Source organism: Perca flavescens, chromosome 21 (genome assembly GCF_004354835.1).
Source record: "Perca flavescens isolate YP-PL-M2 chromosome 21, PFLA_1.0, whole genome shotgun sequence".
Lineage (NCBI taxonomy): Eukaryota > Metazoa > Chordata > Actinopteri > Perciformes > Percidae > Perca > Perca flavescens.
In genome coordinates this window covers 12,847,212-12,861,983 of record NC_041351.1, presented here as the reverse complement: position 1 = coordinate 12,861,983, position 14,772 = coordinate 12,847,212, and positions in this window count along the sequence as shown.

Below are 14,772 nucleotides of genomic sequence, written 5' to 3'. Positions count from 1 at the left end.
ATATGGCCTTAATGGATCCAAATCTTTTTAATAAAGATGGCCTTGTAACTGGCACACCACAGAATAGTCCTTTAGGGAAAGCATTGTGCACCAAATTGTACCAAGATGTCCCATGTGTGGTAGCCCTTATTTATTTCTTAGATAAAAGAGACTCAATCTGTTCTTTTGAACTATACGTGCAATTCAGGGACGATTCTTTCAAAAATTAGTTGTGGAAAAAAAGTTGTTGCTATGTATTAAAATTGATGAAAGTAGATGAAGACAGTGGTTGAGAGCATTAATCGCTAATGGCATATGAGAAGAAATAACCACAAACAATTCTAAAGGCAAATTATTTTACTTTCTATGCTCATGCCATCCAGGAGTTCTTTAATGTGTTTACTCTGTTTATCAAAAATTGGAGTGTTTTTCATGTAGTTTCATGTCTTTTACAACATATGGCAAACTTGTTGCAACAAATATTTATAAATGTAATATATTTTCCATTTAATTTCCCAAACAAAAACAAATAGTAAAAAAAGGCTTCATCAAATATCAAAAGTAGATTGAATTTGCTAAATTCATTCATATGACTTTTTCTTCTGCCAATCTCTAAAATGTTTATGTTTATTTTAGAAAACTGATAAGAGCCAAAAATGACGGCATCCGTATGAACACGTACACAACAGTCCTCTTTTAAGTTAATGTAGATTTGGCCAGATCCTGCACTTTGTGTCTGTCAGTCATTTGCTGTGATTCTGATAATCTAGGCTGTACTCTTTTTCTACAAGCCCTTTCGGTAGCACTTTATAATAACTATCCATAATTCATCATTTATTAAGCATTAGTTAACTATTAGTTAATGGTTTGTTCATTATTACTTATTAATTGTTCATACATAGTTCATCATGAGTAAAGCATTTATTCACATAGTTATAAATGGTTTGTTCATAGTAAATAAGCCTATCTTGAAAAATATGTTTGTAAGTGCATGATTTATACGTAACAAATAATGAAACAACCATTTGGAAATGAAATAATTTTCCCATTATAAACCAGTTACTAACTATTGCTAAATGCTTTGTTCATCATTTGTAAAGCACTGCTCCTATGTTAATTCTCATGAATGAAGCATTTGTATACACACTCATGAATGGTTTGTTCATAGTAAATAAGGCTCTCGGAAGTTATGTTCATAAATAGAAGTTTGACACTTTCTAAGTATTGCAAAAACCATTAGTAAATTAAATAATTTTCATTTTATAAACTATCTACAAACTAGTAGTAATTTATTTGTTTATCATTTGTAAAGCATAGTTCCTACATTCATAAATGCAGTTAATAAATGGTTGGTCCATAGTAAGTAAGCCCATGTAAAAGGTTTATCAGTATATTTTTTAATAATTCCTACATGATGCATTAACCATTTGTAAATTAAGTAACTTTACCATTATCAACTAGGTACTCAGGAACGTAAACGGTTGTTTATAACTAGGAAGTTAATGATTAACAGACTATCTAGACCTACATTTGTTCATGTCTTAAATAAAATGTTTTGATTTAGAAAAAGGCCTAAACTAATAGCTGGGGTGTTAAAACATCTGTTACAATCTTTAAAAGTATATAAATCCCTTTCAGGTATCAATAGTAGTTACTTAAGAGAAGAAATTTAAGAACAGTTGTGCAACTGAATAGAGATTTAGATATTTCAATATGGGTTATGAAATATCACCTCAATTTATTTTCATTGTAGCCTAAGCAATTGATTTTATTACTGAATAGTAATTGAGAGAACTGATTTGGCCTTATCTACAGGTGGAGGAGGTGGAGATTTGAGAAGCGCTACGCACAGGAGGTCCGGTCCAGAGAGGGATATTGGATCACATTGATTCTTCAGATCCCAGAGTCTTCCAGGGGTTACAGATTCCTAGTTCAGTGGGCTGGGTGGCGAGCTACAGGATCAAGACTCAGAACTTATACGGATTGCCCTGGATTCCTTCTTCATGGTGGTAGGACAAACAGAAACCAAACTCATATGGGCCCCAATGTTGAACATCTCTGAACTCTTGTCATCAAAGAACAATTGAGCTCATAGAACTGAAAAGGGTTTATTTTATGAGCGCACTTTATTATTTTAGTTGTTATTTTTCATACCTGTGTTTTATCTGTATATGTGTATGCCATGTTTCTGTGTATATTAATACACTTCTCAAACTTTTTCCTGGTTTCCTAGTCTCTTTATTGATGTTCAATTCTCTGGCTCTTAACAATCTAGTTTTCTTCTGGTTCTGGTCCAAATTCACATTGATATCAACTACATAACACTACTACGAGCTATTTCATAAATGTTACAAATACTTTTTTTACTTGTGTTTCTATTGTATCTGCTAGCCTTTGCAACTCATTTATAAATGCTTTGTAAAGCATAGCAAGTCCTCACTTTAGATGGGCTCACATCATGTAGTCAACTAATCAGTATTAACTCATGAGTTAATCATGGATTGATGTGTTGGTAAGTGCTTGTTAAAGATGCATTAACACTAACTATCCGTAGGCATATTTCTGAATTCCAAATAGAATACATGTGTGTGTCTAGGTTCTGTTAGCCTTTGGAACTCATTTATAAATGGTTTGTAAAGCATAGAAAGTACTCACTTTAGATGGGCTGACACAGTATACTTAACTAACCAGTAGTAACTCATGAGTTAATCATGGATTACATTATTGGTAAGTATTTGTAACAGATGTGTTAACACCCCAGCTATTAGTTTAGGCCTTTTTCTAAATCATAACATTTTATTTAGGACATGAACAAATGTAGTTCTAGATAGTCTGTTAATCATTAACTTCCTAGTTATAAACAACCGTTTACGTTCCTGAGCACCTTGTTGATAATGGTAAAGTTACTTAATTTACAAATGGTTAATGCATCATGTAGGAATTATTAAAAAATATACTGATAAACCTTTTACATGGGCTTACATACTATGGACCAACCATTTATTAACTGCATTTATGAATGTAGGAACTATGCTTTACAAATGATAAACAAATAAATTACTAACAAACAATTAATTAATAATGATGAACAAACCATTAACTAATAGGCTTATTTACTATGAACAAACCATTTATAATTGTGTGAACAAATACTTTACTCATGATGAACTATGTATGAACAATTAATAAGTAATAATGAACAAACCATTAACTAATAGTTAACTAATGCTTAATAAATGATGAATTATGGATAGTTATTATAAAGTGCTACCGAAAGGGCTTGTAGAAAAAGAGAACAGCCTACATTATCAGAATCACAGCAAATGACTGACAGACACAAAGTGCAGGATCTGGCCAAATCTACATTAACTTAAAAGAGGACTGTTGTGTACGTGTTCATACGGATGCCGTCATTTTTGGCTCTTATCAGTTTTCTAAAATAAACATAAACATTTTAGAGATTGGCAGAAGAAAAAGTCATAAGAATGAATTTAGCAAATTCAATCTACTTTTGATATTTGATGAAGCCTTTTTCTACTATTTGTTTTTGTTTGGGAAATTAAATGGAAAATATATTACATTTATAAATATTTGTTGCAACAAGTTTGCCATATATTGTAAAAGACATGAAACTACATGAAAAACACTCAATTTTTTGATAACCAGAGTAAACACATTAAAGAACTCCTGGATGGCATGAGCCTAGAAAGTAAAATAATTTTGCCTTTAGAATTGTTTGTGGTTATTTCTTCTCATATGCCATTAGCGATTAATGCTCTCAACCACTGTCTTCATCTACTTTCATCAATTTTAATACATAGCAACAAAAAATGTGTCGACCAAATATCCTCTTTTTTTCCACAACTAATTTTTGAAAGAATCGTCCCTGAATTGCACGTATAATTCAAAAGAACAGATTGAGTCTCTTTTATCTAAGAAATAAATAAGGGCTACCACACATGGGACATCTTGGTACAATTTGGTGCACAATGCTTTCCCTAAAGGACTATCCTGTGGTGTGCCAGTTACAAGGCCATCTTTATTAAAAAGATTTGGATCCATTAATTCCATATTGTGTGTATTGTACTACAATAGATTCTTAAAAGAGGGACAATGAAAGCAGCGATCAAGTACACAGAGGAAAGAAGCAAGCAACAGGGAGTGCAGGATGTTCCATCACAGAAAATTTCAGCAATTCAGACCACAACATGGAGAGCCTTTTTTCCTTTTTCAGCTTCAGTCCCTCTCATAAACCTGCGGACCTACTTTAAAATGAAATGCCACAACGTCTGATGCATGAAACCAAAGGCCACGCAGTGGCAACAGTTGGGCAACAACACAGAAAGAATTAACATCTATTGTGTTCTTCATATTATGCTTCCACAAGCCGACAGGACAATCAATTGCTTTAAGTGCACCCTCACATGTGTGTATAAATATGACTGACTACAACAATGTAAGTGTTCTGATGAATACAGCTTATCAAATGTGAGAATTCACTGCTTGTCTCGGCCATGCAGAGAAAATGGGCCTGCAAATGTATTTGGAAGTCACCCTATCAATGCTCTACAAAAATATACTGTAAAATTTACTTAATTTACAAATGGTTAATGCATCATGTAGGAATTATTAAAAAATATACTGATAAACCTTTTACATGGGCTTACTTACTATGGACCAACCATTTACTAACTGCATTTACAAATGCTTTACTGATTAGAATGAATGTAGGAACTATGCTTTACAAATGATAAACAAAGAAATTAATACTAGTTTGTAGAAAGTGTATAAAGGGAAAATTATTTAATTTACTAATGGTTTTTGCAATACTTAGAAAGTGTCAAACTTCTATTTATGAACATAACTTCCGAGAGCCTTATTTACTATGAACAAACCATTCATGAGTGTTTCTACAAATGCTTCATTCATGAGAATTAACATAGGAGCAGTGCTTTACAAATGATGAACAAAGCATTTAGCAATAGTTAGTAACTGGTTTATAATGGGAAAATTATTTCATTTCCAAATGGTTGTTTCATTATTTGTTATGTATAAATCATGTACTTACAAACATATTTTTCAAGATAGGCTTATTTACTATGAACAAACCATTTATAACTATGTGAATAAATGCTTTACTGATGATGAATTACGTAAGAACAATTAATTAATAATGATGAACAAACCATTAACTAATAGGCTTATTTACTATGAACAAACCATTTATAATTGTGTGAACAAATACTTTACTCATGATGAACTATGTATGAACAATTAATAAGTAATAATGAAAAAAGCATTAACTATTAGTTAACTAATGCTTAATAAATGATGAATTATGGATAGTTATTATAAAGTGCTACCGCACTTTCTAAAATATTTCCATAAGGTTTTTTTTCCTGAACTGTAGCTCTCTGAATTAACTTTTTTCACACCACTGTTTGAAAATACAACAAATCATTTTAAACCAACCAACTCTTCATTGTCCTCTTCTTTCTCATCTTCTTCTCCTACAGAATGCAAACTTATACAATAATTCATGTGACCTCAGAATCCTTTACCTTTTTTTTCCCTACAATCCTGCAAAAAATCAATTGACTCCAGTTCATCCTTGGACTCTCGGGATCATGAGATATGGTCAAAAACAGTGCCAACAGCATGCTGACTCGGAATTCCAATTCCCAAAAAATTACTCAAGTGCTTCATGAACCATTGAATGTTGGCCGAACAGTGGTCTTCTTCAGGGAGCAGCGTGTAAAAGTGCGTGAGGAATGAATGAAGGTTTGCTCCTCCCTGATGAAGGTCACAGCAGAGATTCAGTGCATTGGAGTTGGTTTCAATCTGTTCTTTTGAACTATACGTGTAATTCAGGTTTTTTAATTTATTTTGCTCCGAGAGGCTTACAAGAACTCCTTTAACAAAAAGCAGCCACAATAAAAAAAACACCTTTGAAAACTCACCTACACACAGGAACCGAACAATGATCATATATCCTCTTTTTTTAACTACAGCCGTATGTAGCATTTTCATCTTCAGCAAAGGAAATTGTAGATGTTAATCCTATACGCTGGAGCCATTTTTTTCAACCTTTCAATTTTATTCTACTACCGTGATCAGGGTCAGGGATATACATCTGTTTTTTTAAATAACATTCAAAACACTACCTTTTTGTGCTTTGTTTGTTGTAACCTAGGAGAAATAGTTAATGTTCTGCAATGTTTTCTGCAATGTTTTCTGATTTGTATGCTTGCCTGCAGCGATGGCCTTCAACATTGTTCCTTCATGCCACACTGACATCAAAAAACACCATTTCTTTACTCAGGTATGCAATGCCTTTCCTCCTTGAAATGTAATAGAACCGTCACGGACGCTCCCGTGTTGTATGTCGCCAGTGTGATGGTTTATAGTTCAAGGGTATAGCCCACACAAATGCATTAAGTGTGCATATTGTATACACTCAAAGGGAACAAAGATGAGTCCCGCATTTGCTTGATCACAACTGAACCCATCCTCCTGGTTTCAGTTCTTCTTTCCTTGGCATTCACTAGAGGACAGTCTATACATTATGTCCCTGTTCAACTACAGCATGGACACTGTATTTCAGCTAAACTTTAATACTTTTTTTGTTGCTTGCTTGGATACTTTGTAGATTTAGGCAAACTTCCAATAAATAAGAAATCAATGCTGCTCTCCTCAGTCTACAGAGTGAATCCATAAAATGTTGCACTCACTTGCCAGCATGTATACACAGAGACTGTTTTGCTGTTGTTGGTCCATTGAGAATGTCATGTAAGTGTAGACCAACCCAAATAAGACAGCCTGCTTTGACTGCAATGTAGTGCCTGTGTTGCTTCTAATACAGACAATCTTTACACAAGATTCCTGAGACAACTACTGATAGAACTGCACTGGAATGCTGCAATAACAATATTTCACAGAAAGAGCAAGAAATTGACATTATAAACCAACGCATAAATAAAATCATTACTATGATATAACATCCAACAACCTGTATTAAAAGCTGTTTTGAAGTGCTAATGTGTTGATGTCAGAATACAAACGGACAACCACAAGACACACAGTAACGTACAAGCTACAATGTCAGCTGCCTTGCTTAAGTGTTCATCAGTAAGTCGCTTAATCTCAACTAGCTCCAGAAGTGCTGCTCTAAACTCATTCTGAACTCTGGCCTCAGCAAGGGAATAGAGAGGTTCCTTACGGGGATATGACAAGTATTACTTCATTATTAATGTAGTGCTAGAGGACACACACAGGTATGGCCGAATGTGAAAAGGGGATTTGGCTTTTGTAAGTGTTTGAGATTGGAGCAACAAAACAGAACTTTTTTGTACAATATAGTTCTTGCATTTCCCTCCAGTTTCCAGCATAGTCCTATAGTCTTCTCTACTACATACTGTACATGCGCAATGTAATCTTTTTTGTCTTCTTTTTGTTACTTGGCACTAAAATGCATCTTTGGTGATGCAGGCCGTTATAATGTGTTAAAGTGTAAACATAAACCAATCCCAAACCTTGTTGAAATGTGAAGTGTGCATATACCTCAACACAGTTGATTTGACTGTGCTTTATACCTTTCAATAGTCTGTATTTGACAAAGCCAAATACTGACCTTAATCCTCCTCTCTGTCTGTATGTTTGGCTTGTGCAAATGTGTATTTTTTCCTGTTTACCAGCAGTTGTTACATCTTAGATGAAATCCAAACTGACCAGAGAATTAAATCACAAGTGGTCAAACATTTTGATGCCCGTTGGGAACTGAAGTCTGTCTGAGCTGGAGCACAATCTGGTCAAGGTTAACAGTGATAATAAAGTCATTGTATAGTATGTCATTCAAATGTCATGATGTAATAAGAAAAAGTTATTATAGTATGCCATAATATAATTCATTAAAAAGTCATAGTATAGAATGCCATTTCATACTGTCTCCAAAAATGATGTAAAAAAAGTCATAAAAAATGTGATAAAAAAGGTCATAGTATAGTGTTATAAAAAATGACATAATAACTCCTACTATTTATGAGTATGTATGTTATGTATGTTTTATGTCATAAGAAAAGTAATAGTATATTATGTCCAAAGAAGTACTATTTAGCAACACAATTGAGAATTATAATCTATTTTTCTTCTGGATATGCTCCATCTTGGATGGACATAAAGTCAGACTTCTTTAAGGTACCATTGCATTTGTACCTGTATTCAGCCAAGCTAAAGTACTTAAGAACACATACTGCTCATCCTGTAGTTCTTCATATGGTTAATGTATGGTATGAGGTAAAAGAATATATGAACATATTGGACTCTGTCACAATTCAGTCTAGTGTGGGGCAATGTTTTTTTAAACCAGGCAAGCTGGATGCAGGATTCCAGATATGGGCAAAGAAAGGAATAAGTTAAGTAGGTAACCTCTTTAAAGGAATTTTAATGACCTTTAAAGAAATCTCTCTAATGTATGACCTGAAAAGACCCAGACTCTTGGTAGGCGGTGTCTGACGGTGCCGGTTGGGGATGTGATGAACAGTGGCAATAATAGTCACATTAATAATGGAACAGTGACTTCAAATGGTAGTCGTAGTAGTTCATGTCATATCAGTGCGCTGCAGGGCGTTACAGGATGTAGCGTGGCCCAGCAGAGCACGGATGGATGTAGCAGGAAGCAGCAGGGTTCAGCAGGATGCAGCATGACGTTGCAGGGCACCACAGAGCTTAGCAGGGATTGCAGCAGGACCACGGCGACAGCTGCAACCAAGATCTTGGTGCCAACGTTCTCCAAGGAAATACGCTGGGTGAAAAAACATAAGGACTCCAGGGAGTAAACTCCCCAGAAGCTAGGATTAGTAACAAGCATTTCTAGGACGGGATGCACACAAATGGTAATAGAAAGGGAGAGGAGAGAGCAGCTCAGTGTGTCAAAGGAAGGAAGTCCCCCGGCAGTCTAGAACTATAACAGCGTAACTAAAAAAAAAACAATTTCTTTTCAGAAAACAATTGGAAGAAAACTTGTGACTCATCTCAGAAAAAAAACAGCAAACTAATTTAAAGCTACTCCAATATAATTGGCTGATGCAGACATACACAACTCCTGTTAAATTGAATAAATAGTTTTTGTTTTTTTGTTTTAAATATATTGAGGCTAAAGAAACATGTATGCACTGTGTCTGGGCGTGTGACAACATTAAAACATTCTGGAGGGAGGTGATCAATAAAACTATGTTCATCTTGTCTGTGCACATTCCACTTGACCCTAAAATGATTTTGCTGCACCTGTATCCAACAAATCTGAATCTAAAACCAAGATTATGAATTCATTGATTTTGCTATACTACAGGCAGGAAGGACTATAGCTCTAATCTGGAAGAAAGTGGAGGTATAGTATGTTAAAAAAAAGTCATAGTGTAGTATGTCTAAAAAGTCATAGTATAGTATGTCATGAAAAGTCATAGTATAGTATGTCGAAAAAAGTCATAGTATAGTATGTCAGAAAGTATAAAAAAGTCATAATATACTAGTTCAAAAAAATGCATATTATTAGATGTAGAAAAAAGTCATAAAAACGTCATAGTATAGCATGTTGAATAAAATCATAGTATTGTACATCACAAAAGTCATAAAAAAGTCACAAAAAGTCATAGTATAGTATGTCAAAAAAAGTCTTTGTACAGCATGTCATAAAAATGACAAAAGTCATAAAATATCATCAATCAAGTTATTAGAACATGGCGTAGTATAGTGTCAGGTTTTTCTTTGGACAACAGATTTCAATATTAACTTGTTTTAGATGTGAATCAAACCCACAACTTCTGATTCATTAAAAAAGGCAAATTATAGTATGTCAAAAAGTCATAAAAAAGTCATAGTATAGTATGTCGAAAAATGGTTGGATGGAATCAAACCCACGACCTCTCTCCAAGCAGTCACCTAACAGCTAAAGAATAGAAACTTCATGACTAAAGTCATCATATAGTATGTCATAAAAAAGTCATGAAAAGTTATAGTCTATTGTGTCAAGCAAAAGTAATAAAAAGTCATAGTTAGTCATAGTCAAGTTATGTTGAATAAAGTCATGATTTATTATGTCAAAAACGCCATATTGTACATTGCAAAAAGTCATAAAAAGTCATAGAATAATATGTCGAACAAAAGTCATGGTATGAGTATATCGAAAAAGTCATTAAAATGTCATACAGTATGTCGAAAAAAGTCATAGTATTGTATGTCATAAAAATTACAAAAATCATAAAAAAGTCATAGTAGGGTGTGTCATAAAAAATGACATAAGAAGTCATACTATAGAATTTCATAAAAAGTCATAGAATATGTATGTCGAAAACAGTCATAAAAAGTCATAGTATAACATGTAAAAAAAGAAATCCTAAAAAGGTCATTGTGTAGTATGTTGAAAAAAGTCTTAGAAACAGGGCACCCCAGTAGCTCAATGGTTAGGGTCTGTACAATTAAGGCTCAATTCTAATCACAGGTCCCAGGGTTTGATCCCAGCCCTAAACACCAATGTCTTCCTTTCATTGTCCGAATAAAATGCCTAAAGAAAACCTTTTTGAAAAATGTCATAGTATAGTATGAAAAAAAAAAAAGTCAAAATATAGTATGTCGAAAAAAGTCATGGTTTATGTCATAAAAATGACAAAAGTCATAGTATAAGAAGTCACATAAGAAGTCATATTATAGAATTTCAGAAAAAAATTCATAGTATAGAATGTCGAAAAAAGTAATAAAAAGTTATAGTATAGTAAATTGAAAGAAGTTTAAATGGGATTAGAACCCACGACCTCTGAGTCTCCAAGCAGTCTCCCAGTAGCTCAATGGGCAGGTTGTGTACCATCATGGCTCAATTATATTCACAACTTTAACATCTTTAAAGTTATAAAAAAAGTAATGGTATAGTATGTCGAAAAAAATGATTAAAAGTAATAATACAGTATGTAAGGAAAAGTCATAGTACATAGTGTGTCAAAAAAAATTATTAAAAGTAATAATATAGTATATCGGGAAAAGTCCTACTATATAATGTGTCGGAAAAAAAGTCATAGTATAGTATGTCGAAAAAGTCATACTTTAGCATTTCGAAAAAAGTTTAAAAAAGTAATATTAAAGTATGTTGAAAAAAGTCATGGTATAGTATGTTGAAAAAGCCTTACATACAAGGTACCCCAGTAGCTCAATGGTTAGGGTGTGTGCTGTTATGGCTCAATACTAAGCACAGCAGCCATGGTTCAATTCCATCCATAGAATGTGGTTCTGACCAAATAAAATGCCTGAAGAAAACTTTTTTGAAAAATGTCATAGTATAGTACGTCGGAAAAAGTCATCTTTTTGCATGTCAAAAAAAGTAATAGTATGGTATGTGAAAAAAGTTCTAAAAAGTCATAGTATAGTATGTCATAAAAAGTTATAAAAAAGTAATTGTGTAGTCCTCCTCTCCCTTTCTATTACCATTTGTGTGCATCCCTTCCCAGAAATGCTTGTTACTAATCCTAGCTTCTGGGGAGTTTACTCTCCGGAGTCCTTATGTTTTTTCACCCAGCGTATTTCCTTGGAGAACGTTGGCACCAAGATCTTGGTTGCAGCTGTCGCCGTGGTCCTGCTGCACTCCCTGCTAAGCTCTGCGGTGCCCTGCAACGTCATGCTGCGTCCTGCTGAACCCTGCTGCTTCCTGCTACATCCATCCGTGCTCTGCTGGGCCACGCTACATCCTGTAACGCCCTGCAGCGCACTGATATGACATGAACTACTACGACTACCATTTGAAGTCACTGTTCCATTATTAACGTGATTATTATTGCCACTGTTCATCACATCCCCAACCGGCACCGTCAGACACCGCCTACCAAGAGCCTGGGTCTGTCCGAGGTTTCTTCCCAAGAGGGAGTTTTTCCTCGCCACTGTCGCACTGCTTGCTCTTGAGGGAATTACTTTAATTTTTGGGGCTTTGTAAATTATAGAATGTGGTCTAGACCTACTCTATCTGTAAAGTGTCTCGAGATAACTCGTGTTATGATTTGATACTATAAATAAAATTGAATTGAATTGAATTGAATAGTATGTCAAAAAAAGTCATGGAAACAAGGCGCCCAAGTAGCTCAATGGGTAGGGTCTGTACCAGTAAGGCTCAATTCTAATCACAGCTACCAGGCTTTGATTCCGGACACCTTGCTGAATGTCTTTCTTTTTTTGAACAAATAAAATTAAGAAAACATTTTTTTTAAAATACCATAGTATAGTATGGCAAAAAAAGTCATAAAAAATTTATTGCTGTGATTAGAATTGAGAATTAACGGTAAACACCTTATCCATTGGGCAACTTTTTTCGACATCCTGTATACTATGATGTTTTTATAACTTTTTTCAACATACTATACTATGATTTTTTCGAAAAAAGTCATATTATAATATGTCGAAAAAAGTCATAGTATAGTATGTCAAAAAAATTCATAGTAAAGTATGTTGAAAAAGTCATAGTACAGCAAAAGATTCTGACGCATAGCTTGGCTGTGTCGTCGAATAGGGTCCCTTGAAGAGTTGTGAAAGTTAACGGGCAAGCATTTTGTGAAGGAAAGAAATCATAGTATAGTACGTCGAAAAAAGTTATAAAAACATCATAGTATACAGGATGTCGAAAAAGGTTGCTCAATGGATAAGGTGTTTACCGTTAATTCTCAATTCTAATCACAGCAAGATTGACTTGTGTTCGCCATACTATACTACGACTTTTTTTATGATTTTTTCAGACATACTATACTATGGTATTTTTTTTTACTATGGAAAAAAGTAGCTCAATGGATAAGGTGTTTACTGTTAATTCTCAATTCTAATCACAGCTTCCAGGGTTCAATTCCAGTGCTGGATGCACAGCTAAATGTATTCCTGTTACTGTCAAATGCCTAAAGAAAACCTTTTTAAAAAATGTCATAGCGTGGCCAGGATAGCTCAGTCGGTAGAGTAGGCAGAAGGTCTAGGGTTCAAGTCCAACCTGGGACGATTTCCTGCATGTCTTCTCTCTCTCTCCCCCTTTCATTGCTTTCCTATCATTAAAGGCATAAATGCCTTTAAAAAATAATCTTTAAAAAAAAATGTCATAGTATAGTATTAAAAAAAATCATAGTATAGTATGTCGAAAAAAGTCCTATTATAGTATGTCGAAAAAAGTCATAGTATAGTATGTCAAAAAAGTCATAGTAAAGTATGTTGAAAAAGTCATAGTATATTAGTATGGCTCAGTCGGTAGAGTAGGCAGAAGGTCTAGGGTTCAAGTCCAACCTGGGACGATTTCCTGCATGTCTTCTCTCTCTCTCCCCCTTTCATTGCTTTCCTATCATTAAAGGCATAAATGCCTTTAAAAAATAATCTTTAAAAAAAAAATGTCATAGTATAAGATTAAAAAAAAATCATAGTATAGTATGTTGAAAAAAGTCATATTATACTATGTTGAAAAAAGTTATAAAAACATCATAGTATACAGGATGTCGAAAAAAGTAGCTCAATGGATAAGGTGTTTACTGTTGATTCTCAATTCTAATCACAGCTTCCAGGGTTCGATTCCAGTGTTGGACGCACAGTTAAATGTATTCCTGTTACTGTCAAATGCCTAAAGAAAACCTTTTTAAAAAATGTCATAGCGTGGCCAGGATAACTCAGTCGGTAGAGTAGGCAGAAGGTCTAGGGTTCAAGTCCGACCTGGGACAATTTCCTGCATGTCTTCCCCCCTCTCTCTCCCCCTTTCATTGCTTTCCTATCATTAAAGGCGGAAATGCCTTTAAAATGCCTTAAAACAAATAATCTTTAAAAAAGAAATGTCATAGTATAGTATGTCAAAAAAATCATAGTATAGTATGTCGAAAAAAGTTATATTATAGTATGTCGAAAAAAGTCATAGTAAAGTATGTTGAAAAAGTCATAGTATAGTATGTCGGAAAAAAGTTATAAAAAAGTCATAGTATATTATGTTGAGAAAAGTCAGTATACAGTGTGTCGAAAAAAGGCATACTTTAGCATGTTGAAAAAAGTAATTGTATAGTATGTCGAAAAAAGTAAAAGTATATGATAGTTTATTGAAAAAAATCATAAAATAGTCATGTCGAAAAAAGTCATATTATAACCTGTAGAAAAAAAAGTCATAGTATAGTATGTTGAAATTTTTTCAGAAAAAGTCATAAAATAGTATGTTGAGAAAAGTCATGTTGTACTATGTTAAAAAAAGTTTTAAAAATTCAAAGAATTGTATGACGAAAAAAAGTCATAAAAATGTCACAGTATGTCAAAAAAAGTATAAGCATATCATAAAAAGTAAAAAAAAAAGTCATAGTATAGTATGTGGAAAAAAATCATAAAACGTCATATTCACGTCGTATTTTGAAAAAAAAAGTCATAGTATAATATGTCGAAAAAGTCATAATATGGTATGTCGAAAAAAGTCTTGAATAAGTCATAGTGTGTCGAAAAAAGTCATAGTAGGCTATAGTATTTTGAAAAAAAGTCATAGCATAGTATGTCAAAGAATGACATAAAGTCATAGCCATATTCCCTAAATAAAGAAAATAAATCATACTTTAGCATGTTGAAAAAAATCATAATAATAAATAATTTAAATAGCTCACGTTACGTTATGTGCAAATGTTCCACCAAAACAAGTTCCTTCCAGCACAGCCACCGTCGCTGCGTCCAGAGTTTTTTCTACTATCCCAGAATGTATCTGTGGTGTAGCCAGACCTTACTTCACAGCGCTGTGGAGATCTGGCAATGCTAGACCACTAACAGTGG